Genomic DNA, 27585 nt, shown 5'->3' on the forward strand with positions numbered 1-27585 from the left:
GCTACCTAGTTTTCATCCCTCCAAGTAGGCCTGCTTCCACTCTGAAAAACACTTTCATTCTAGCACGCACGCTGTTTTTCGGTACTCGCATGTATTACGGTAATCAAGTGTGACTCATCGATCTCATATCGAATATCAGGGACGTGCACAGGGGGGTTGCTCAGGTTGCCCGGGCAACTGCCCATATGCCCTTCTCGACTCACGTTGCCCTTCCGAGGGGGAAAAAAATAAATAAATAAAAAGTACAATGGATGCAGAATTTCACGTAGGCCTAGATTAAAAAAAATCGCAAAGCCTCATTCAATTCCATTCGGGCACCGAAAGTGAAAGTCACTAGGGGAAGGGCAAACTCTGTTTACGTGGCTGCAGCGCTGCACGCGACCGGCACCTGAGCTGATCGAGCCTGCATGAGCGGCCCTAGAAGGAGATTGTCGCGGTTGTCGGGTGAGACGACTCAACGTTGTCGGAAAAGGTGAGTTTGTGATGTATAACAAACGAACGATCATCATCAGGGTTCCAGACTGCGACCATTTTTTGAGAATGTGCGAGTTTTATGTGGTCACATTTGTGCGAGTGCATGGTCATGTACTACTCAGTTAAATTCACGCATGAATTTTCCTGCATTGAACTTGTTTTAGCGCCCGCCAAAGTGAATTTTTGTCCCGCCAAAGTCTTATTTGATCGGTGAGTAATGAGTGGAGCATTCGGAGATTTGTTTTCCTGAATTACCGCTGGGTGTGAATTGTGCTAAATAAGTTTCCTTATCTTCTCTGAAAAGTGTTCCGGACATTCAGCTGACATAAAACAACACTTTAATTAAACGAAAAAAACTATCCAGTGATGAAATGTTTTCTGTGTTGACAGAAATCTTGGATGTCCATGTCCTGACTGCTGGGATAATCACACAACGCGCATGACACGCCCAATTCGCGAACTAATGACTCATTTGAACCGAGGTCAGAGCAACTGCCCCTCAAAATTCCTGTGCACGTCCCTGTCGAATATGACTGAATATCACATTTATCAATCAATCAGCTTCGAATCAATCCGACACCCGTCTCAACGGTGACACCTAGTGGTCACTTGCAGGTGTTGATCTGAAACAACCTTGACGAGCCATTAAAAAAATGTGTTGTTTTTTTATTATTATAATTTTCTAATATGTGAAGATTGTAACCTATAGGCTCCTCACTGTGCATAATGTTATTTTGGTCTTGCAAAATAAATATTAATAAAAGAAATCAAGCCACAATGTCTCACTTTTTTAGAGATTTTTATTCAAAAATATTAATTTCTCTGCTGTGGAAGGACTTAGACTACTTCTTTTTTTACAGATAATTTCTCCAGCCTTTGAAAAAATCCTCTCACAAGGGACACTTGTTACTGGCATGCAAAGATATATATATATATTGTTTTGGTGATTTTCCTTTTATTGTGACAGGACAGTAGAGAGATGACAAAAAAACGAGGCGGGAAAGGTTCACGAGCCGGGACTCGAACTCGGGACGCCCGAGTGCAAAGGCGCTACATGTCGGCGCACTGACCACGAGGCCATTGACGCCGACGGCGGAGATATTTTTTTTAGCTACGACATACAAATGAGGAAAGATTACTGCTATCTCTTTCCAGTTTCATTTAAATTCATGTTAAATTTAAATGCAAGCCTAAATAGCCTATAACTAATCAAATCGCACTATGTCACTATATCACCAAAAATCCGCTATCTCAAAATCAAACTCCTCTCACAAAAACCCACGAGGTCAAGATGCGTTGATTTCACTTTTATACAGATGTGCGACTGTGTGGTCTGTTCCCGACCGTGTCAATCAAACGCTGATTCGGCGGACCACACCTGATGAAACATAAGTGAAACACTTCGAGGCTTCGTTTGGCCATAGTCACGTGACATAGGTGTTTTGAATCACGCTTCGGATCAGTGTTTCGAAACATCTGCACTTCGGGATCTCGCAAAGCTTCGGAACGACTGTTTCGCGTCAGCCATCCTTAGTTAAAACACTAGATGGCGCACTAGTATTTATGCATACTGCTACTATTTATAAATGAGTCACCAGTCAGTCACAAAAGCACACTGTGGGATTGTTCCTAATCTAAGGAAAATCTTACACTCTGAACATCACATATTAAATACAATTTTAAAGTGAGAACCAAAAACTGTATTCACATTCAAGTCACCTATATTAATATAACGCTTTTTACAATACAGCTTGTTTCAAAGCAGCTTTACAGAGATAACAGGAAAATAATGTTCAAGTTATTATTCTAGTGTTTCAAGTGTGCGATTATCAATAGATAAGGACATATGTCTTTTCCTAAAAGGTTTCATTATAATATAGTGTAAGAACTGTAACTCATGTTATCCACTTTATTTGCTTAAAAAGGAATATTTGTATTGTATGTAAACAACTCAAAGGGTGCCGCCATATGCACGTCATCAACGTATTTTGGACTTCCGCGTGAGTTTTAAATCTTGGACTCGAGCCATTTATGTGGAGACCACAATATCAGAGACTTGAGGGGGAACTATTTGAACTTCTAAACAACCACATAAACACACAGACTACCGTAATCGCATCAGGTACGTAAAACCATAAGAAAACTTTGCAAACAGATATTTGCTAATTGTATTAATTTCTTAAATAAAGTAATTTTCCTAATTAATTTAAGGATTAATAAAACGACAGACAGACTGGACGTTCAGCCGTGTTTTGTTTCCTGGATCGTTTTCCCCAGGAAGTGGTTTATGAAGAGCAGGAGCAGATCTTCATCATCTCTGACTCCATCAGGTTATAAGGTGAGATTTTCTGCATCTTTAACTTTTTGGGGTTCATCTTTGTCCTTCTCTTGAGAGCTATAATGTACAAAGTTTTTTTTTTTTTTTTACGCCTACTTAATTGGGATGAATAACCTTTTACCCTTTCTATTTTTGGGCGGTGTGACATTTTTAGTTAATCCATTGGGGTAATTTACGGAAGAATGAATGAATAGATATTATATTACAAAGTAATGTTTGGTAACTGGACTGCAAATCTGCCTTATCTGCCACCAGAAAATCTTTTTTATAACCAGTTGGCGTCGCCAAATAGCTACTTATTTTATCTACGGGTGGGACTAAAGGCTTGTTAAATACATAAAAAAAAATTTTTAAATAATACAATTTTCTAACGATAGCCTAATTATTCTAAATGTGATTTATTTTGTCATGCATTAGAACTATATAGCCTACTAATATTAATAAGAATATGCTAATTCGTCTCTTCAGTTACGTCACACCAGCAGTGATGTTATGTTCTTCTTCGCACGAATATCCGTATTCCAACTTGCACCCTTTTTATGTTATTACAAAAATGGCTAGACAAAATCTAGACAAATATGACAGGATTCTCTAACAACTTGACAGTTTTGTCTTTTGAAAGAGAACTACCATAATCTTTAACATCTTAAATTCGAAAAACCCATCCGACTCTGTTTAGAACAGACATAAGCAATACAAGGTAAACTATGGGTGGCATGGTTATCCAATATTTGCATGTAATATTTGTGAGTAAGGGGTTTTGAAATGTGGCCTACATAAGGGACATAAAGTATCTCACAAAAGTGAGTACACCCCTCACATGTCTGCAAACATTTTAGTATATCTTCTCAAGGGACAATACTATAGAAATGAAACTTGTATATATTTTAGAGTAGGCTAGTCACTGTGCTGCTTGTATAGCAGTATATAGTTACTGTCCTCTGAAAATAACTCAACATACAGCCATTATTGTCAAAATAGCTGGCAACAAAAGTGAGTACACCCTAAGTGAACATGTAGAAACTGTCCAAAGTGTCAATATTTTGTGTGGGCACCACTGTTATCTAGCACTGCCTTAATCCTCCTGGGCATGGAGGTCACCAGAACTGCACAGAATCCTCTTCCACTCCTTCATAATGACATCACGGAGCTGCTGGCTGTTAGTCACATGGTGCTTCTCCACCTTCCGCTTGAGGACGCCCCACAGGTGCTCAATATGGTTCAGGTCTGGAGACATACCTGGCCACTCAATCACCTTCACCTTCAGCTTCCTCAGCAAGGCAGTCGTCATCTTGGCGGTGTGTTTGGGGTCGTTATCATGCGGTTTAGCCCAGTTTCTGAAGGGAGGGCATCATGTTCTGCTTCAGAATGTCGCAGTACATGTTGGAATCCATGTTTCCCTCAATGAAGCTCAGCTCCCCAGTACCAGCAGCACTCATGCAGCCCCAGACCCTCTTTCTATAGTATTGTCCCTTGAGAAGATATACTAAAATGTTTGCTGAAATGTGAGGGGTGAACTCACTTTCGTGAGACACTGTATATATTAGCTATGGCAGGTGTCGATACAGGACTCAGACATTGTGAGTTCTCTTCTTGATATAGTTGTTATCAGGACTCGGGTTGAATCTCTCTCTCCTGCTTTGCTTTGTTTTTGTTTGCATGTTTTCATGCATTGGCCCCTCACACTTCATCGCACTGTGCAGCCGGCACTTCAGTGCTTAAAGGTGAAGCATGTAGTTTCTGCGGCACTAGTGGCACCTAGCGGAATTTCAAAAATAAAGCAACCTTGCAAACCTTGGCCTTCTGTGCGTCCTAGCTAAAGCCCAAAGTATACTTTGGTTGTCCGTGTGACATAATTTTCTCATCAGGAGGGTCCAGACACACCGCCCGTGTGCAACAGCGCATGTGCGAGTGACTTGAGCGCTTAAAAACAAAATCCACTTGTTAATGCGCATGTGCCGAACTCGTCTTTCTGCGCTCACGGCCAAAGGAGTAGAGTTTGAAAGACTCGAGCGCAACACGAAAAACAAGGTATATCAATAATAGTATTAATAATAATTAATAATAGTTATCTACGTTTCACAATGCCGCCTAAACATCTTCAGTGATCTGCAGGAGGGGGTCAGCAGCTGACCTTGCATTGTTCGGGAAAATGTGATTGGTTCAGACTGGTCCAATCAAGAGGTTGCCGGTCTTCATTGGTTTTATTAAAACCCATACCTTGTCAATACGTGTGTTTGACTTCATGCGGCTCTCTGCAGACCAAATGGCTTATGAAATCAAAATAACATGATTCTTGATGTCATATGCCAAACGGTCTGCACTTCACATTGGCTTTTTTGATGTGGCGTTAGATTTACTTGGGCAGCGTGACGGCAGGTTCACACATACTCCATCTGCAGTGCAAATTTCGTTCACACTGCATACGGTCCAGCAATGCATTCCAGAAGCGATGTGTCTGTGCAGCGATCTGGGTCTATTTTTTGCAGTGCTGCATGCGCTGAATTAAAGTGACAGCGCATTGTTAGCATAAAAATAAACATGTATTGAGTAAAATTTTGTAATTTCACCATAAATGCATATGATTATACTCTAAGGGCCCTATCAGCACCAGGCTCGACGCAAGTGTTGTTTGCTAGTTTCAGCCAGATGCAGTTTTCATTTTCACGTCCTGCGCCACGTTGTTTAAACAGCAAATGCATTTGCACCCATGGGCGTGTTGGTCTGAAAACCAGGTGTGTTCAGGTGCATTGTTGGCGCGTTGCTATTTTGAGGAAACTGAAATAGACTGAGCCATTGACCAACTGAAACCTGGTCTAAAGTCAATGGCGCTATATTTATTTTTTGTTCTTTTAGTTCTCGTTAGTAATATGCTATAGACGGGTCCACAACGCACGTACACTTTATCCCGTAGATGGTCTGCTTGCACGCTTTAACCTCCCACACGAGCAGATCCATTTCCTTGCTAGAGAAGCGTTCAGTTTTTCCCCTTGCAAATTCCACCATGTAAATAGCGAATCTACCATGGCGCGAGCCTGATTGGTTTATTGCACGTTACGCCCAAAACACACCCATTACTCATTAAGAGAATAGGGACAACCCTTTTAGACCATGCAGCTGCGGACGCCGACCATTTTTCCTGTCGTTAAACTAACAAAAGGGGATTCGGACATACCCTAAGTGTACTTGTGCCGTGTGCTTTAGACCATGTGCTTAGATTGTTAAAATATGGCCCACTATGTAGCGGAAGCCAGCTAGTAAGAGCTGTGCGTGTAAACCTGTTGCTCTAGCAATTGATGATAGAGGCTGTGATATTTAGCCTCCTTGTTAGAGCGCCCTCCCACCATGCCGGAGATCCGGGTTCGAGGCCCACACAGAGCGAGTAGGATCTGAGGTGTTACATATAGTTTTTTTGCCCAGGGTAAAGCGAGGAAAACTACACCTTTTTCAAAAAGCAACATAATGGATGGCACTCATCTCTCCAGGGAGGTTGATCTCCGCAGGATTTCTTGTCTCGCACACCGACAGACAAGACAGAGCACGTTACTTTTGATATGAAACCGTCTCAGCTTTTATAGTACCAGTATATGACATTTTCATATTTTGCAGTAATATGCTTGACGTGATGATTTTTTTTTTTTAAACATCAGCATTGATGTGTATTTCGTGGGAAAGCAGAAGTCAAACTTTGAACATTGTATGTGAAGAAGTGGAAAAACACCCTTAAACCACATGCTATTGACACATCAAGATCAACCACAGATGGAGTTATAGACTCATGGAGTTAAGAGGCGTAATTATACTGAGGCATTAAGAGGCGTTAAGGAATGTGACAGTGTTCTGCAGTCCCTGCCAGCTACTGACTCTACCTGTTTTCTGGAAGTGGACCCATTTAGCATCCAACGACTTTTCAGCAAAGTACATACGGGCAAGGCCACAGGCCCCGATGGCCTCCCAGCCTTTCTGCTCAAAAGTTGTGCAGAGGAATTAACAATGGCATGGTGGCCTATTTTCCAATAGTCATTATATACTCACACTGTCCCAGCTCTGTGGAAGAAATCACTTATAACTCCACTGCCTAAAAAATCAGGCGACTCAGAGAATAATGACTATCGTCCCATAGCTCTAACCTCGATTGTAATGAAATGTTTTGAAAAATTGGTTGTTGTGTCTACTCATGAAGGATGTAGAGTCAAAGCTAGATATGTACCAGTTCGCCTATAAGCAAGAACGCAGCACTGATGACGCAATCCTTTGCATCTCGCACTTTATTTCTAAGCACCTTGAAAACATAAGAGCTTATGCTAGAATCTTGTTTGACGATTTTAGTTCAGCCTTTAATACAGTGCAAACTCATGTGCTTTTAGAGAAGCTTAAAAATATGAATGTTAATACTATCTTAATTAAATGGTTTTATTCTTTTTTAACTAACGGGCACAGCAAGTGAAGGTCAATAAGACGCTATCGGAGATCAAATACTGTAACACAGGAGTTCCTCAGGGTTGTGTTGTATCACCAATACTCTTTACATTGTACACCAATGACTGTAGGAATGTACACCCTAACAACTATATAATGAAATTTGCTGATGATACCGCGATCCTGAGCCTTTTGTACAAGGCAAGTTACCCGAGGCAAGTTACAGACCACGAGCCAGTGGTCATTAAAAACCAAGAAGTAACTCTGGTGTCCTCATACAAATACTTAGGTGTCCACATTGACAGTCTTCTTTGCTGAAATACACATGTTGACAACCTGTGCAACAAACTGCAGAAGAGGCTTTATTTTCTACGGCGTCTAAGGCTATGTTCACACTTAGCGTCTTTTTTGACAAGAAAAAGTTGACAACTTTTTTGCAAAAAAAACGCCGGCAGCGTTCGGTTACAAATAGCAGCCGAGCGCGTCTTTTGTTGCTATAACAACAGCTGCAACAGTAGCCTAGTGCTGTGTGATGCAAAAAATGTTGAGAAAGAGAAAGTTGGCTCTTGCGTTGGCTTTTGAAGTTACCGGGGAGGAGAATGTCGGTTCACAAAGACGTTTGTGGGTGCACGACAAACCGTTGTTCTTGTTGTTATGGAAACGACAGGTCTCGCTACTCGCTTGTCATTGGTCAGCTGTCAAAAAGGCGCTTGACGTAGGGCGTTCTTTTCAGAAAAGTTGAACTTTTTTCAACTTAAAAAGACGCTCTGAGCTGCAGAAAAAGACGCCGGCGGTGGCGTCTAAAAAAGCGCTCAGGACTTTTTTGAAAAAACGGTTTACTCCATAGGGTTATAATGTAGAACAGACGCTGGCAGTTTGAAAAAAGACGCTAAGTGTGAACATAGCCTAAGGTTGTATGGTGTGAGCAGTCAGATCATGATGATCTTCTACCATGCAATATTGGAGATTGTCATCAGATATGGAATTAGTGCATGGTTTGGCAACTTAACAGTTAAGCTGAAAAACAAGCTTGCCAACATGCACAAAACAGCCATGAAAATTATAGGGAGGAGAGACTATGAGCCTATACAGAGCCTGTATGATCAGACAATTATGAAACAGACTATAAAAATTCAATCAGACCCTCAACATCCCCTCTTCCCTGAATACGAAACCCTGCCATCAGGAAGAAGACTCCATGTACCAAAATGTAAAACTAATCGCCTAAAATGATCATTTGTGCCAGCCTCCATAGAGACAGAGCGCAACGCGTCATAATCTGAAGACCACGCCCACCAAGGAGGAGAAAACAATCCAAACCGTCTCCATTGACTTTGCATTGCGAGAGGCTGCCTCCTTGTCATTTATGACTTATAACAAAAAACAAAACAATGTCGAAAAACTGCTATGTGACAAGGTGTACAGCAAAACCCAGAAATACGTTTTTATAATCTGTCGACCTCAAAAAACGAGTGTTTAAGGACACAAAAGTGGGTACAGGCTGGAACGAATGGGTAAATTGGGATCCTGACACACAGTATGCACTACAAAATGCAGTAAACATTTTGTCACTGGTAAGTCAAATATCCAAATGTCAGTTTTATATATTATATTTTTGTAAGCTAAGCTATACTGTTGCCGATTACGTTCCCTGCTCCAGTGGACGTAGTTCTCAGAGTAATATGACACTTTGCGCTGTATCCACTTTTGTGTCCTTAAATGCTTGTTTTTCGGGGTCGACAGATTATAAAAACGTATTTCTGTTTTTTTTTAGCTTGTTTGCTGTACACCTTGTCACATAGCAGTTTTTCGACATTGTTTTGTTTTTTGTTATAAGTCAGAAATGACAAGGAGGCAGCTTCTCGCAGTGCAAAGTCGATGGAGACGGTTGGATTGTTTTCCCCCCCTGGTGTGGGCGTGGCCTAAATACGCTCTGTCTCTATTAAGCTGCTGAACGATGTGAAATAGAGCTGTGTACAATAAATATGTGAGCACTTCTGCACTTTACTTATGATCCCGGTGCAATATGGCAACGTGCAATAAACATACTAGCACTTTAGCACTTGCACTTTAATCCATGGAACTGTTTTGTCAACAATGCCCTTTTTTCTTCTGTTTTTTTCTTGTGAAGTACAATATGTTGATGTGTTTTGTGATTTGTGATGTCTTTTGCGATGTTTTTTATGAAGCAACTCTGCACTGTGCCCAAGCAGAATTTCCCCTTGGGGACAATAAAGTTAACCTACCTACCTACCTATAAAATACTCAGACCACAGCAGGTTTTATTTTTGACTCACACACACAGCTACTAGAGCCTCATACTGCCAGGGGCCTCTAAAAGAAGTTGAACTCAAGGAAGTTTTTACAGAATACTAGTATCTGGGTGAATGACGGATAAGGATTAAGATGTGAAAAAAAATAAAACTGCAAAAAAAAATCAAATTTTAGGACTTTCTATACTTATTAGAGTGTTGTGTATGTAATGCAATGACATGTACACATTTCAAGAATGTAATTAACCACTTTTTTTGGTGAATCAGATCTTTTTCCCCATGAAAATGTCATTCCTGGGTAACGTAATGAATTTTTAAATTAATTACATTTCTACCATTGTTGGCATATACAAATGTACTGATATCCATAATTGGAGCTCAACAAACAACTATTGCTCGTAAAACTACATTTTAATCACAATTAATATAATCAATTTGGGATTTCATATAGACATGGGCTCAGTTTTGGCTGCTGATAACTCAAAATTCAGAACCAAATTTAAAAAAAAGCTGGAAAATGTTTAAAAATGTTTTCCAATAAAGTAAATAAGACTTGTTTTATCATTAACTTAACAAAAAACTGAATTGTGTAATCTAACACACAAATATGGGTTAAATTAATTGCCTGTGTCATTGTTAGCCGGAATGACATACTGTTAGACGGAAGGACATTCTGCAATATTTTTCAGGATTACCATAAAAACCATCCTCAGTATAATTTTTTCCTTTCCAACACTCAAACTTGAAACAAAGTAAGAGACACTGACAAGTTTTTAATGATTTAAAAAAGTTAAATTCATTGATAATGACCCATGTGACTCATTGAATCATATGAAATCAAGATGAATGACAGCTAAAATATGGCAAAAAAACATACAATTATGTAAATAATGTTAATAATATAACAATAATAACTTTGCCTAAAAGTTTACAAATGTTAATTAAAAACTAGATTGTTGTGCATATGTCATTCTGGATAACGGATGACATGTCCTGGCTAACAGAGGTTTTTTGTTATACAAGAATGACATGTTGTTATCCAGGAATGACAAAAACCAATATTTTTTCTTTATAATCAGGCACTAACTTAACCACCTATGGAAAACTACAACTTAGCTATCATCACTTAAGGTAACCTTTTAGATCAAATAGATCGTTTTTTAATATAAAATCATTATAAATGTTTTATTAGTGTTATCCAAAAGGACACATGATATTGCTACAAAGTGCACCAGTGACCGAAATATCAAAATATCGACATTTTAAGAGACGCTTCCTGACCTTTGCACATGTTCTAGTGCTCCTTCAGGGTCTTCTTTTTGATACAATATTATGTCACATGACATACCAAAATGCATTATGGTCCAAAATGGTCATTGATGTCTGTTATCCAGGACTGACATTAGAGAAATCACAATTTGGGGACAAAAGTCGTTCTGTCATAAAAATGTAAATAAGCTTAGTATTATCACTATATTTGTAGGAATCATTGAAAACATCAATACAATTATGCCCAAGTAGATTTTAAATACTTTTATATATATTTTTAAAATTTTTGTTGTATTTTTGTATTCAGATTTTAAGCCGGGACAGTTACCCGGAATGACATTTTGAGACTTTTGAGCTCAATAGTTCCTTAAAGATTAATTATTTATAATGAATTCTCACATGAGTAATTAAAGAGGGGGAAGTTGAGTCACTTAATTAAGTGCATTTAAAAATTTATACATTTTTATATTATGAATATGCTTGGGACACCAGAATTGACACGCCACGTCATTGACCCATCTACAGTATAGTAATATCTTAATTTCTTTGCTTTCAAATGTTAAACCATCAAGCTATTATTTTTGCGAAAACTGCAGAGAGACCTTAAAGCTTATCTTTTGTTGATAAAAGATGTATTACTGATTCTCATTACACATTTGGGAAGATGGTTGGTGCGTGTTACATTTTTACATGTACATTATCAAAGTCACAACAATTACAGAGATGCAGTTCTTTTGGAGCAACATTTACCATTGATATTCTTTCTATGGCATTTACTGTGAACCGACACTGTAACGTATATACACTGGAGGCAAGTTGTAGAGAACCCAAGTGCAGTTTATTCAGAAACATAACAAGATCAAACATAAAACAAACAAAACAGAAGCAAGGCGTGGCATGAACTTAGAACAAAACATAAACATGAAGCTTCATGTTCAGGCAGGATCACATGACTAACAGGGAATCGCATGACTAACAGGGAATCGCATGACTAAGACATGAAACATGACTGACATGAAACAAAACCAAAACAAGACGTGACAGATTTTTTAGAGGAACATGAAACATAACCAAATCAAGACAAGATATTACAGAGACGCTCTTGAGACACTAATGGATCATACGCTATTTGTGTGCAAATGAACACAGTGCTGCTTCACTCTGAGAAACATGTCCAATTTGGCATTTAATATAATTTTTTTCTCTGCCAAAAAAACAACAACACAAAATGGACAGTGTAAATGCAGACCTAAGAATAATTTTTTCTTTTTTCTTTTTTTTAAAGCACATTTTCTCATGGACTGTTCTGTTTCTGCTCTCTCACACGTTGACATGCAAACAAGCAGAATATGTGCATATGTGTTTGTCTTCAGCTGCCTGTCAGACAGTTTGTACTTTGTTCATGTACCACATGACTGCTGTATCACCTGACCTCTGCAGATTCATTTAGGCATTGATAGTGTTGCCATAGTAATGTACAATTCCCAGTCCGAGGACGTGAACGGCTCCGAATGGGACGTAATTATGCCATGTCATTAACGCAGAGATTAGCTCCAACCCTGATTAAACACACCTGAACCAGTTTATCAAGGTTCCCTTTCATAGGTCTTTCAACACTGCGATTCCGTCGCTATGGGAACACCTTCGGTGTGACGAATGTCTGAAGGCCTTATACCATCATGGCAGTTTCATTGGCCATTAGTGCTTAGCACCACCCCAAGAATACGTCACGTATGCTTCATATTAGTGTGCTGCGCGCTATTTTGCCATTTGAGAAGTTTGGGTTCATGCACAAACCTTCGGAAGAGTGTGTTGTTACCTCGTCAGCACAGGACGGTGAAACTTACATACTGTTCCTTTAACTGGACTGCAGTGACTGCAAATCACACTCATCTGTAACCAGAAATCTTGTTTATAACCAGTCAGCGTCGCCAAATAGCGACTTATTTGAAATACAGCTCCAAAAACTTTAGATATACAAAGACGGTGCACTAATTTTACTTGTGAATAAGAGAAAGTGCAACGCACAATATGGCGGAATAAGTCCTGCCTTCTAACTAAAAGAGCCAATCGCTGATTGATAAATGGGGGGAGAGGTGTAAAAAAGGGCAAAAGAAAAATAAAACCATACATCACTAAGTGTATCAAAACATTTGGTAACTAAACAGTATTTCATTAAGTTTAGTGAAAACATTTTACAATGTTCGATAACCTACTGTTTTTATTAATGCTTGACATAAATTTCATGATTTATTAAAATAATTGTGTTATTATTGACTGTTGTCTTTTGTTTTATTGTTTAATATTATTTGTTATTATCTGTAGACTCCTTTTAATTTGTACAGCCCTTTGGTCTACTTTGTAGTGGAAAGGGCTCTATAAATAAACTAGACTTGAGACTTGATTTCAATTCATAAACTTGCGATACGATTCCAAGCTTGATTCAATATAGATTAATTTGGATAAATATCAGGTACAGGTATCAGGTATTCATCTTCTGTCTCAGCACCCGACAAAAATCACTCAGAGTTTTGAAACTCTCAAAAGTGACATTTATTTGGAAGATTCAAAGTACAAAGAGGGAAGTGTCAAAAGGCTTCAGGAGGAGAGAAGGCCAAAATAATAAACAGAAAGCTGACTTTGAGACTAACACTTTTATAACCTTTCAAAACAAAATTCAAAATGAACAACAACATTCTTACCTTACTCCCTCTCTATCCAAACACTGTAGAAAAACATGGACATAAACAAAAATGGTCTTGCCCTTTTTAGGGTTAATTTGGCGTGAGATTGGGCCTTGTGAGAGTGTGAGATAGAGCCTGAAAGCGTGTGTCTCACACCAAATGCGTGAGAGTTGGCAACTCTGAGTTGGGAGGTGTTGCAAATATGGCTGCAGAGTTAACAGAGGGATTTTCCTTGAAAGGGACTTTGACCACTCTCTGAAAAACCATTTGCTCAGTGCTAGCGTTGTTAGCTTTTAAATAATGTAGATTGATTTAGCAAAGAGGACAGCATTCCTTGACAGTTCTTCAGTATTTATGTGTGTCCAGTATTTTCTGTTGGCTATTTAAAATCAGAACCAGCGATGTCTGATTCATGAATGAATCACTTATTTGCATTGGTACTTTTCAGTGAGTTGGTCAAACGGGTTAACAATACTGTGTGATTCAGCCAGTGAAAGAATAGTTTTGAGCAGGATTGCCAAGTCCAGCAAGTTCAGCTCTAACTCTCACACCACCTGAACTAGCTTATTAAATGGACAATATGTAAGATTTTTGGATTAAAATATCCCAAAACCCCTAAAACAATGTTATATATGATATAGGACTTGTGTACTTACATTATCCCAAATTTTCCCAACGATATTTAAATACAGAGAAATCAGCGATTTTAAACAGTGTAACGGCCCGTGTCATTGCGTCACCTGTCAATGACATCATATCCGCATTACCCTCGATTTCCATGAAAACACCAAAGACGCTTTAATATATTGTGTGTTTTATTAGACAGGTGAGCAACTGTTTGGATACTTTTATCAACAGAAAACAAATTGTTATATAGTTCACAAGTTCAGGGAACATGGAGGCGGACATTTAACGTAACTTTAATCATAAAATAAACATAAACAACAAAACGATAGGAGTAGCAACGGCCGACTGGTGCATATAAGCACAATAAAAAAAGGTAAAATATCCGACGGCTCTCGGCCCCGCCCTGCTTCACAGCACCGTAACGTTAATACAACTAATACATTCGCTCATCAATGAACATGATTTCTGCCTGAGTCCCGACGAATTGCTTTCCATCGGCTGTGGAGGTCAAGATGACAATTCCCATGATTCCACACTCTTTCACACCGTCATCAAGTCACACCTTTGTTATTGTTTTTAATTAGCGACTTCTAACGGTTAAACTTACATACTGTGCCTTTAAGGTCTTCAGCAACACTTGATAGTTGTGCAAATGGGTCTGTTGGAGCTGAACTTTGCAGGAATGTGGATCTCCAGGAACAGGATTGTGCACCCCTGTTTTAGAGAGTCCAGTAAAAGGTCAGTAGTGTGTCATCGATTTACAAATGTTTATTATTGGGCCTTTTGCTGCTCTACTGTGAGATTTGTTTATACCACACACTATCCGTCACAATTTCCTCAATGGCTGCATTTACATTACATGGTTCAAGTTACTCAATTCCGATTTTTTTCATCCCATGTGGCACAGATCGGATATTATGGCCCTCTTAAAAGTGTAAGTAAGAAAAAAGTGCAGGAATTCCAACATTCTCAGATCAGTTTCAGGCCTCATTCATACAGTATGTGGAAATAAACCTGATATAAATCAGATACAGTGCATTTGTGCCTGCCATGTAAGCGGACAGATTGGATATTCCCTGTCAATGCGTGTCGTACGTCATTGAAAATCACATCACCTCAGGTGGACACCAACCATGATCACCTGACTCTTTCCAATGGCACAATGGAGCATGAAGGCTCAACCCACTGAAGAGTCAAATGTTTTGCCGACCTTTAAAGATGGTGCGGAAAGCAAAAGCTTGTCTTATCATTTCGTCTGTGTGCAACTGTGCATTGCAAATCACACCATTTTGACTTATTTTTGGCCTAAGCTTTTCCGGGTCAGTACGTCTACCTTGGGTTATGTACAGTGTAAATGCAGATATCGTTTATGAGACAAAACAAAGACGGATATAGTCAAGAAATCGGAATAGCTTAAATGTCTGTTCACCCCTGATGTTAGATGTTGTAACTACACTATTATGTGGGCCAAAGCATCTTTATACATTGACATTCATTCATTCAGTCACAGATTTAAAACATCTTAAAAGAGACTGATGGAGTTGTAATATAGAGTGATCTTCTCACATGGTATTATGAGTCAAGTATCAAGCTACACACACTCAAAGACAAAGCACTGTAACAACTGAGACAAATGGCAATAATAGTTGTTGAAAATGGCACTTTTCATTGATTTTTCTGAATCTAAACATATTTGAGCCAAACATACGTAACAGAACAGATCACTGCCTCAAAACTACTACTTTGAGAAAATGTGTAATGTGAAAATATGTAAATATCCTTTGGACAGCAGCACTGTCATTTTACTGATTTTTTTCTTGTTTGCATTACAGTGAAATGCATAGTAGCTACATTGCAACTTTTAGTTAGTTTCTCCCCAGAAGTGATGAAAAAAAAAAAGCACTGAACATTTACGTAATATAAACATTACAACAGTAAATGGCACATTGTATTTTTTTCTTAAAATGACTTTCAGACATTGAGTCAAAAACAGGATATGATGTCTATAAAAAAGGTACAATATCAAGAAAAGTTATTAGAAATGACTTCATCTTCTCATGCATGACTCTAGCGCTGCTTATCTGCAGGATCACTTCATTTAGTATTTTAAGGTCACTGTTTTCATGCAACACGTCCATTTTCTCACACTGTAAAAAATGATTTGTTAGCTTGACTAAAAAAAGTAAGTTACCTGGTTGCCTTAAAATTTTGAGTTCACTGAAACTAAAAATGTGAGTTTTTACAACAAGTGATTTTGTTGTTTCAACTATTATTTTGTTGTCATAACTTAAGATTAAATATTGTATCAACTTATTCAAGCAATCAAAGGGATTAAGTTAACTTACAAATTTAAGTTCACTCAACTTAATTTAATATTATATGAACAAACTATTTTAAGTTCACTCAACTTAACCTTAACTACATATAGTTTGTTGTAACAATTAACTAAGAAGTTGACACGGTTGCCTTAAAATTATGAGTTAAGTCAACTACATATAGTTTGTTGTAACAATTAACTAAGAAGTTTACACGGTTGCCTTAAAATTATGAGTTAAGTCAACTACATATAGTTTGTTGTAACAATTAACTAAGAAGTTTACACGGTTGCCTTAAAATTATGAGTTAAGTCAACTTCAACACAACTTAACATGACAAAATCTTTTTTGTTAAAACAAATTCTGGAATAACAGCACAAATAAACCATAATTTTAACATTTATTATAACATTCACAAAAATATTAATTCATTGAATTGTCTGACAAGTATATCTTAGTATAAATGAGTATGACAATTAACTGCTGCTTGAAAAAAACAACATTAAAACACATTAAAGCAATAGGATACAAGCTGGTGCTATAAATGTCAAGGATTTGTGAGAATAAACAAATGTCAGTATGATGACATTAACATCAGCTTAAATTAAGCGCAATAGAATTAAAAACAAAAACCCATTTAATGATCATGACACATGAAAATCATTTGCTCAAAACAATATTTTGTCTGTTCAATAAAACAAAACAAGTATGGAGTATGCGAGTATGTACAACCTCATAAAGTGAATGAAATAAGAAAATTGTTGACAAGCAAACCACAAAATATCAGGCCACTATTCATAACAAATCTCAACGAATATTAAAAAGCATTTCTCAAACAGCATTAAAAGGGTTAGTTCAGCCAAAAATTAAATTTGTCATTACTCACCCTCATGTCGTTCCAAACCTGTAAGACATTAATTTGTCTTTGGAACACAAATTAAGATATTTTTAATGAAATTTGAGAGCTTTTTGTTCATTCATTGACAGTCTATGCAACTACCACTTTCAAGCCCCAGAAATGTAATAGACATCATTGAAGTAATCCATGTGACTCCAGTGGATTAACCTCAAGTTTATGAAGCGATGTGAGTGCTTAGTGCAAAAATAATGAGCCTTTAATATATCAATCTCCAACGCACATTCACGTTTTTTTTTTTTTTTTTTTTGTTTTGTGCAAACAAAGCACTCAGTTCATTAACTTGAGGTTAATCCACTGGAGTCACATGGATTCTTTCAATGATGTATATTACATTTCTGGCGCTTGAAAGTGGTAGTTGCATAGGCTGTCAATGGATGGACAAAAAGCTCTCAGATTTCATTAAAAATATCTTAGAGGGTTAGTTAGTTCACCCAAAAATGACACTTCTGTCAGTAATTACTCACCCTCATGTTGTTCCAACCATTTAAGTCTTTCGTTCATCTTTGGATCACAAATTGAGATATTTTTGATTAAATCTGACAGCTGTCTCACTCCTCCATAGGCTTTCAGAGGGACCCAAACTCTCTGGCCCATTATAGTTATTAAAAACATCGTTAAAATAGTCCAAGTGACTACAGTGGCTCTACATTAAGTTTATCATATGAGTAGTAATTGACAGAATTTTCATTTTTGGGTGAACTAACCCTTTAGAACTAACTGATCCCCATCAGTTGGGGATACTTAATTTAATTAATCAATCAACAATACTATTGATCAGCATTATCAAACATGGATGTTTTACACTAGAAACAAACACTGATGTACTATTTTATTTAATACTGTGAAGCTGCTTTGATACAATCTGTATTGTGAAAAGCACTATATAAATAAAGTTGACTTGACTTGACTTTATATTTGTGTTCCAAATACGAATTAATGTCTTACAGGTTTGGAACGACATGAGGGTGAGTAATGACAAATTTCATTTTTGGGTGAACTAACCCTTTAAAACTAACCCTGCGAAACAGGTTTCTTCATCTACTCCACATTTGTAAAGGCTTAATGTGAATGGATGAGCGAGTGCAATGAAAGAAGAAAAAATAAAAACACTTAAATTGAAGTTGCATATCTTTGAACAAAATTAATTTCTCCTTTTCATTAGAGCTAGCAAAGAGTTATATTTGTTTCTGAGATTGTCTTCAAAGTTGATGAATAAAAACATGTCAGAATGTCAGTGAGTGTGAGTAGGGGAGAGTAAGATCCTCTTCCACTAAACACTGAACAGTTTGTTCCTTATTCCGTGAACTCTGGCCGAACATACCTCGCCACCAACTTTCATGAGCATTTTTTGGAGTACTTCAAATGTATATTTGACCTCCTTGGAGTAAGTGATATTCAGAGCATAAAGAAGCCCCATTAGTACAGCAAAGGCATTTGACACGTCCTTTAAGCCATCAAGCACAATCTCCTCCTCTAACACCACAGCCACATCAATTTTTTCCTTTGGAAGGAGGTTTGCAGTGTTCTCCTCTGGGACCACCAAGAGTCCAACATTCATCCCCTTCACCACCTCTTCCTTATCAGTTGGCTAATAAGAGAAAAAGGAAATTACTATGAATCATAAAATTACAAAATTACAAAGCATTTGTAGGTTAACAATGAATGAGTTTTAAACAGAGGTGAGCCTGCATTGTCCATAGAATCTATAGTACAATTAATGGTAAATGTTCTTTAATGTTTTAATTATTTTAAACCAATAATGCTTTAATAAATTTAGGTTTTGGCCATGTCAGTTAAAAATAGCTTAAAATTATTTCAGTTACTCCAAAGAACTTTACATTTTACAAAGGGTAGACCCCCTCCCCTGAAAAAAAGAAAAGGCATTGGCCAAACCCCACCCCCATAAAAAAACAGATATGACTAATAATGTGAAATAATTTTACTGAGAAACTAGAACTTTTAGGCTTTGCAGTCCAACAAAGTGCAATGTGTCGATAAAATATTTTAAAACACAAAAATAGACTTTTCTTAGTCTGGACGATATATCGTTTAAGCATCGATACTAGGGGTGTGCGATATGATGATTTTTGATCGTGGACTGCTTTTGAAGAAATATCGTAGTATCGTGCATTCTATCAGTTGCTGTTCTGGCGCCTCTGACTCCCAACATACTGAACAACGCAACGTATATTCACATAAAATGTTAACGCAGCCGAACGGGACACTGCAGTTCACAAAAGTTCATAATTTGCATGTGCTTTAATGGCTTGTCGGTTAAACATTTAATTCGCGTGCTGATGCGCTGTTCTAACGTGTGTATTTCTCAGTGCGTACATGTGAAGCTCACAGGCACTAAAAGCCTGTCTACCAGCGCATGTATACTAGCCTAGAAACTAGACGCACCCTAGCGGCAGCAAAATGTATTTTGCAGCCAGGTGGGTCTAGACCAGGGGTGGGGAACGTCGGTCCTGGAGAGCCACTGTCCTGCAGAGTTTAGTTCCAACCCTAATCAAACACACCTGAACCAGCTAATCAATGTCTTTAGGATCATTAAGGCTACAATCAGATGAGTTTTTATCAGGGTTGGAGCTAAACTCTGCAGGACAGTGGCTCTCCAGGACCGACGTTCCCCACCCCTGGTCTAGACACTCTCAATAGACCTTCTAGCTGCAAAAACCCAAATTGGGTCAGGCCAATCACAACGCGTATAGAGTAGGCGGGGCGGGCTTAACATAATGACGACAGAGATGTGACGTTCCCTGGCTTGAAAACAAAGAATGGCTGCTGGCGAACAGTATTTCGAATCGGCTTTGGCCGCGACTCTGGAGGACTTGGAGTTAAGTTTTTCTTTAAGAAAAGAGCAAAGAACGGCACTTAAGTCATTCTTTAAAATGGAAGATGTGTTCGTAGTTTTGCCGGTGTTACACCAGATTCTGTGACCGTCATAATATGTGACCGTAGTGGGCGCGGTTGTCACTGCGTGCTCCGTGATCTACGCAAACAGCATAACTTCTGACTATAAGCCAAAGGTGAAGTATTTACGACACGTTTGTTTAGAAATGCTTTTTTTTTTTGCCTGTCAGATATGGCAAAAGTTGAATCTATCATCTAACGTTAGCTCAGCTGTTGGGAAAACGCTCTGGTTGGTTGTAGCGCTGTCCTATTGCGTGCAGAGGGAATTTGAAAGACAGCCGTTTATCCCGCCCCTCGGATTGAGCGTGTCTATGGTGAGTTTCCAGACTAAACATCTTGATGTATGTCTGGCTTGCCAGGCTACATGAATACTGGACTAAGCCATCTTTCGAGGCTTATTGTGCTTATACTGTCAAATACACAAGGTTTACATAGGTTATGTCTTAAGTGAAAGCAAACTTGAGAAAATTGAGAGAAAATCTGCTTGTCAAATGCGTATAATAGACGCGTCGCACGCAGCTCTTACTTAAAGGGATAGTTCACTTTGAAATAAAATTTTGGTCTGTTTTAGCTTACCTCAAGGGCATCCAAGATGTAGGTGTCTTTGTTTCCGCAGTAGTTTCAATTTTGATATTTTTAGGTCAAACCGTTCTTGTCTGTCAGTCATATAATGCAGGTCTATGGTCACAATCTGAAAGAGCATGCACAGAGAAGTCCAAATTAAATAATTTCCCATCATAAGTACACATTGATGGCCTAAGACACGAAACGAGCGCTTCGTGTGAGAAAATGAACAGTATTTATATCTTTTTTTGCCCTTGAGGTAAGCTAAAACATACCAAAATTTAATTTCAAAGTGAACTATCCCTTTACAGAGACAGTAGTAATAGTAAACACGCTGCCTATTGTCCTTAAAGAGATAGTTCACCAAAAAATAAAAATTCTCATTATTTACACACTCTAATGTTGTTCCAAACCTGTATTAATTTCTTTCTAATATTTTTTCTAATATTAATATTTTGAAAAAATGTGGCTATCCAAACAGTAGCTGGTCCCCATTGACTTCCATAGGAGAAAAATATACTGGAAGTCACTGGGGTACATCATCTGTTTGGTTACCCACATTCTTCCAAATAACTTTTATTTTCAACAGAAGAAAGAAACTTATTCGAGTTTAAAACAACTTGAGAGAGTAGTCTAAATTATGACAATTAGAATTTTTAGGAGAAAGTCTATCCCTTTAATGTTAATAAAACAACAAAATGCAAAGAGAAAACCACTTACTGCTCTTGACTGATAACCTTTAATAGTAGCTTTAATAAGTATCAATGTATAATTTATACAGTGAGTGAAGTCGGTTTTGTTTTATTTTCATATTTGTTCATTTAATTGCTTTCTTCAATTCTACTGTTAAAGGGATAGTTCGGCCAAAAATGATATTAAAGGGATAGTTCACTTTGAAATTAATTTTTGATATGTTTTAGCTTACCTCAAGGGCATCCAAGATGTAGGTGTCTTTGTTTCCGCAGTGGTTTCAATTTTGATATTTTTAGGTCAAACCGTTCTTGTCTGTCAGTCATATAATGCAGGTCGATGGTCACTGTTTCAAACCCCAAGCACAGAGTCCAAATTAAAACAATTCCCCATCGTCCAAATGAAACAATTCCCCATCATAAGTACACATTGATGGCCTAAGACATGAAACGAGCGGTTTGTGTGAGAAAACGAACAGTATTTATATCGTTGTTATCTCTTGAAAACAACACACGTCCAAATGATCTGACGGCGCGGGCGGGTATAGATATATACATAGATGTCGCCTTGGCTACTGCAGTTCATTGGAACGAAACCGTAGCCAAGCGACATCTAGTGTATATAGCTATGCGGGTATAGATGTATACACTAGATGTCGCCTTCGCTACTGCAGTTCATTGGAACGAAACCGTAGCCAAGGCGACATCTATGAATATATCTATACCCGCCCGCACCGTCAGATCATTTGGACGTGTGTTGTTTTCAAGAGATAACAACGATATAAATACTGTTCGTTTTCTCACACAAACCGCTCGTTTCGTGTCTTAGGCCATCAATGTGTACTTATGATGGGGAATTGTTTCATTTGGACGATGGGGAATTGTTTTAATTTGGACTCTGTGGTTGTGTTTTGAGACAGTGACCATCGACCTGCATTATATGACTGACAGACAAGAACGGTTTGACCTAAAAATATCAAAATTGAAACCACTGCGGAAACAAAGACACCTACATCTTGGATGCCCTTGAGGTAAGCTAAAACATATCAAAAATTAATTTCAAAGTGAACTATCCCTTTAAACCCATGATTTACTCACCCTCAAGCCGTTCGAGATGCATATGTTAATAATTTTTCAGACGAACACATTTTCAGTTATTTTAGAAAATGTCTTAGATCTTTCAGTGGTTATAATGTCAAGTTATGGGGTCCGCTCCTTCAAGTCCCAAAAATGTGCATGCATCCTTCACAAAAGTAATCCATCCAGGGGGATAAATGATGGGCTTCTGAGGGTAATCTGTGCAGTTTTGTCATAAAAATATACATATTTAAAACTTTATAAACGAAATTAAAGGGTTAGTTCACCCAAAAATGAAAATTCTATCAGTAATTACTCACCCTCATGTTGTTCCAACCGCGTAAGACCTTCGTTCATCTTCGGAACACAAATTAAGATATTTTTGATGAAATTTGAGCCAAGTCGGAATCCTCCATAGGCTGCTAGTGTGACCGAAACTTGCTGGCCCAGAAAAGTTATTAAAGAGATCGTTAATATAGTCCAAGTGACTCCAGTGGCTCAATCTTAAGTATATCAAACGACGAGAATACTTTTTGTGCGCAAAAACAAACAAAAATAACGACTTTATTCCACTTTTCATTTCCTTCTCTCTGGGCCTCGTAGTGTTTTTGCGCTGCGCGTCTGTGTACACGTCATCACGCAGCACAAACATGACCGGCGTCGGCCAATAGTGAGCCTACGTGGTGACGTGTACACAAACGCGCTGCGCCAAAATACTACGCAAACCAACTAGAGGTCCAGAGAGAAGGAAATGAAAAGTGGAATAAAGTCGTTATTTTTGTTTGTTTTTGCGCACAAAAAGTATTCTCGTCGCTTGATAAACTTAAGATTGAGCCACTGGAGTCACTTGGACTATATTAACGATCTCTTTAATAACTTTTCTGGGCCAGCAAGTTTCGGTCACATAGCAGCCTATGGAGGATTCCGACTTGGCTCAGATTTCATCAAAAATATCTTAATTTGTGTTCCGAAGATGAACGAAGGTCTTACGCGGTTGGAACAACATGAGGGTGAGTAATTACTGACAGAATTTTCATTTTTGGGTGAACTAACCCTTTAACTGGCTTCCGGCAACGGTCGACGCACGTTCACAGGAGATGGTGTCACGATACCACACACGGGAAACAGGGAGATCCAATAGCAGTAAGTATTTATTAAAGGGAAATCCAAAATCAGTAGTCAAATCCAGGCATGGGTCAAATTCCAATATAACAATCCAAAAACAAAAGACAAGTGCAGACTAGAAACAGACACTGAAGTGGCGTGATAAATACAAGGACTCCGTGACACTAAAACAGACAGGGTTATATACACAGGGAAATGACAATGCTAATGGGGAACAGGCTGAGTGCAATGATCAGTGATAAGGGACAGCTGAGTGCAATGAAAAGACAAGGATCATGGGGGATGTAGTTCAAGAGTGTGATGGACACCGTGGGGAAGGAGGACATCTAGTGGTGACCCAAGGAACATAAACCAGACACTGTGACAGATGGATGCTGGCGTATGACGTAGCGTAGTAAGCGTCGTGACGTAGAACGAAGTATAGCTAAATCAAATGCTATGTCCTACATCATACGCCGGCATCCATCTTCCGTGAACGCGCGTCAACTGTTGCCGGAAGCCAGTTATTTTCGTTTATATCGCTGGTAGCCTGATAAAATAACAAATTTATTTTATAAAATTAAAAAAAACTCCAAAAAGCTCTGGCCATTTCCCCCGAGGAAGCCCAGATGAGGCCTGATCAAGCCCTGGAAGTGACAGTGGAAGCGAGACTGGTCCTGGCACGCACTAGCATGCTCGATTTTGGCCCAATAGTATGGCGTCATTTTTTAGTCAAATGTTATGAGCGTGTAAGACATGCTCACGAGCACATTATGTTATTTCACGCGCGCAAAAATGAACCTTCAGCTGGCATGATAAAAGTACTCGCGCACAAATTCAACAACCGAGAGGTGTACAGGTAGCTGCGAGCGAGCGCCTGGCATACTCTCATAGATTAACTCTGCTTGTACAGTGGAATCCTGCTCGCGCGCAGCGGGCTTCTGCTCGCGGAGTGCTGTTTTGCTCGTGCAGTGGATTTCTGCTCGCTCAGCTGATTTCTGCTCCCTCGAGTCTACACGACTTTTGACAATTTGGGGGCGGAAACCAAGGAGGGCACTGACCCTCTTATGATTGGTCACCTTCATCATGGAAAATCTTGGGAAATCCTAACCCCGCCCACCTTCAGACGCAGCGCGAGTCACTCAGCTCGCTCTGCAAGTCTGGTTATCTCTGTATATTTTTAGGCAACGAAATATGTGATAAAACACCTTACTAACTATTTTCGTTTTCATTTAAAGAAATCTTAAACATGATAGCCACACAAATGTGGTTCATGCAACGCGTATTGATTATATTCACTGCACATAACGTTTGCCTATTAAAAAAAAACAAAATATAAAACACAAACCTGCCTCTTTTCGTTTTAAATATAATATAAAAACATTAAACATTTTAATATGGTCCAGGCAATATGTGCATTTGTACTAAACAACAGATTTTGCAGTAAACAACATTACAGTTTTTAAAATTTTAAATACAATTATTACAATTTAAAATGACAAAACTCAACCCAGTCTCTTTTTGTTAAATTTCAGTTTGATCAATATTAGCCATTATAAAAGTATAAGTAAAAGGTATAAGAAGCTATACAAATAAAGCAAACAATTCAGTCAAACACACAAAGTCAGCGCTCTAGTCTAACCATACAACGGTAATGTTAAATAGCTTATAAAGTTATGAAACTTCCCCTCAGCCAAAACGATTGGCCAGGGAATAAATTATAGATTCACGAGACCAAAAATCGCCCGTTAGATATACACAAGACGAATTATATCTTATGTTTAACCACTACAGAGATGCCAGAGAAAGCGGCGAACGTCAGAAAGACTATAGCCGAGGAAAGGCTGTTCCAGGCGGGGTACATGAGCGCCGAGCACCCGGTCATCGTTGTATGGTTAGACTGACTTTGTATGTTTGACTGAATTGTTTGCTTTATTTGTATACCTTTTACTTATACTTTTATCATGGCTAATATTGATCAAACTGAAATTTAACAAAAAGAGACTGGGTTGAGTTTTGTCATTTTAAATTGTAATAATTGTATTTAAAAATTTAAAAACATTGTAATGTTGTTTACTGCAAAATCTGTTGTTTAGTAAATGCACATATTGCCTGGACCATATTAAAATGTTTAATGTTTTTATATTATATTTAAAACGAAAAGAGGCAGGTTTGTGTTTTATATTTAGTTTTTTTTTAATAGGCAAACGTTATGTGCAGTGAATATAATCAATACACGTTGCATGAACCACATTTGTGTGGCTATCATGTTTAAGATTTCTTTAAATGAAAACGAAAATAGTTAGTAAGGTGTTTTATCACATATTTCGTTGCCTAAAATATACAGAGATAACCGGACTAGCAGAGCGATCTGAGTGACTCGCGCTGCGTCTGAAGGTGGGCGGGGTTAGGATTTCCCAAGATTTTCCATGATGAAAGTGACCAATCATAAGAGGGTCAGTGCCCTCCTTGGTTTTCGCGCCCAAATTGTCAAAAGTCGTGTAGACTCGAGGGAGCAGAAATCAGCTGAGCGAGCCGAAATCCACTGCACGAGCAAAACAGCACTCCGCGAGCAGAAGCCCGCTGCGCGCGAGCAGGATTCCACTGTACAAGCAGAGTTAATCTATGAGAGTATGCCAGGCGCTCGCTCGCAGCTACCTGTACACCTCTCGGTTGTTGAATTTGTGCGCGAGTACTTTTATCATGCCAGCTGAAGGTTCATTTTTGCGCGCGTGAAATAACATAATGTGCTCGTGAGCATGTCTTACACGCTCATAACATTTGACTAAAAAATGACGCCATACAATAGTGGAAACACTGTTGCATGGAAATTTTAATTAATCAGGCATGTGACACTGGAACCATTTTTCTAAAAATAAATTAACGTTTACTTACATCATCTTCAAGAGACTGAATCAGGGTCTTGAGTTCTCCAATGTCTTTGGCTTGGTACAACCGCAAAAATCCTTTCAGGTACTCATCAAGCCCATGGAAAAAGGTCGTCTTAAGGTCTGTGGACACTATGCATCGAAATTCTGCAGCAATCTAGTAAAATGCCAGACCCACAATTAGAATATACAGTTTTTTTTTAACAATTGCTAGGACACATTTCTCAATACTTAGGTCACCTTTTCAGTTTTCAAAAAAGTATGTAAACGTGCAGATTGGCCTGTAGTTTTGGCAATGGTTGTCTGTAAGAGACAAGAATTCATGCAAAGAAAGATTCATTGAAACATATTTTCATTGAATTTATTTTGTGCCAAAGCAGTGATAAATTATCCACAGTTTAAAGGGATAGTTCACTTTGAAATTAATTTTTGATATGTTTTAGCTTACCTCGAGGGCATCCAAGATGTAGGTGTCTTTGTTTCCGCAGTAGTTTCAATTTTGATATTTTTAGGTCAAACCGTTCTTGTCTGTCAGTCATATAATGCAGGTCTGTGGTCACTGTCTCAAACCCCAAGCACAGAGTCCAAATTAAAACAATTCCCCATCGTCCAAATGAAACAATTCCCCATCATAAGTACACATTGATGGCCTAAGACACGAAACGAGCGGTTTGTGTGAGAAAACGAACAGTATTTATATCGTTTTTAGCTCTTGAAAACAGCACACGTCCAAATGATCTGACGGCGCGGGCGGGTATAGATGTATACTTAGATGTCGCCTTATGATGGGGAATTGTTTCATTTGGACGATGGGGAATTGTTTTAATTTGGACTCTGTGCTTGGGGTTTGAGACAGTGACCACAGACCTGCATTATATGACTGACAGACAAGAACGGTTTGACCTAAAAATATCAAAATTGAAACTACTGCGGAAACAAAGACACCTACATCTTGGATGCCCTCGAGTTAAGCTAAAACATATCAAAAATGAATATCAAAGTGAACTATCCCTTTAACCCACATAGATCACT

Source organism: Squalius cephalus (assembly GCF_949319135.1).
Source record: "Squalius cephalus genome assembly, chromosome: 13".
NCBI lineage: Eukaryota > Metazoa > Chordata > Actinopteri > Cypriniformes > Leuciscidae > Squalius > Squalius cephalus.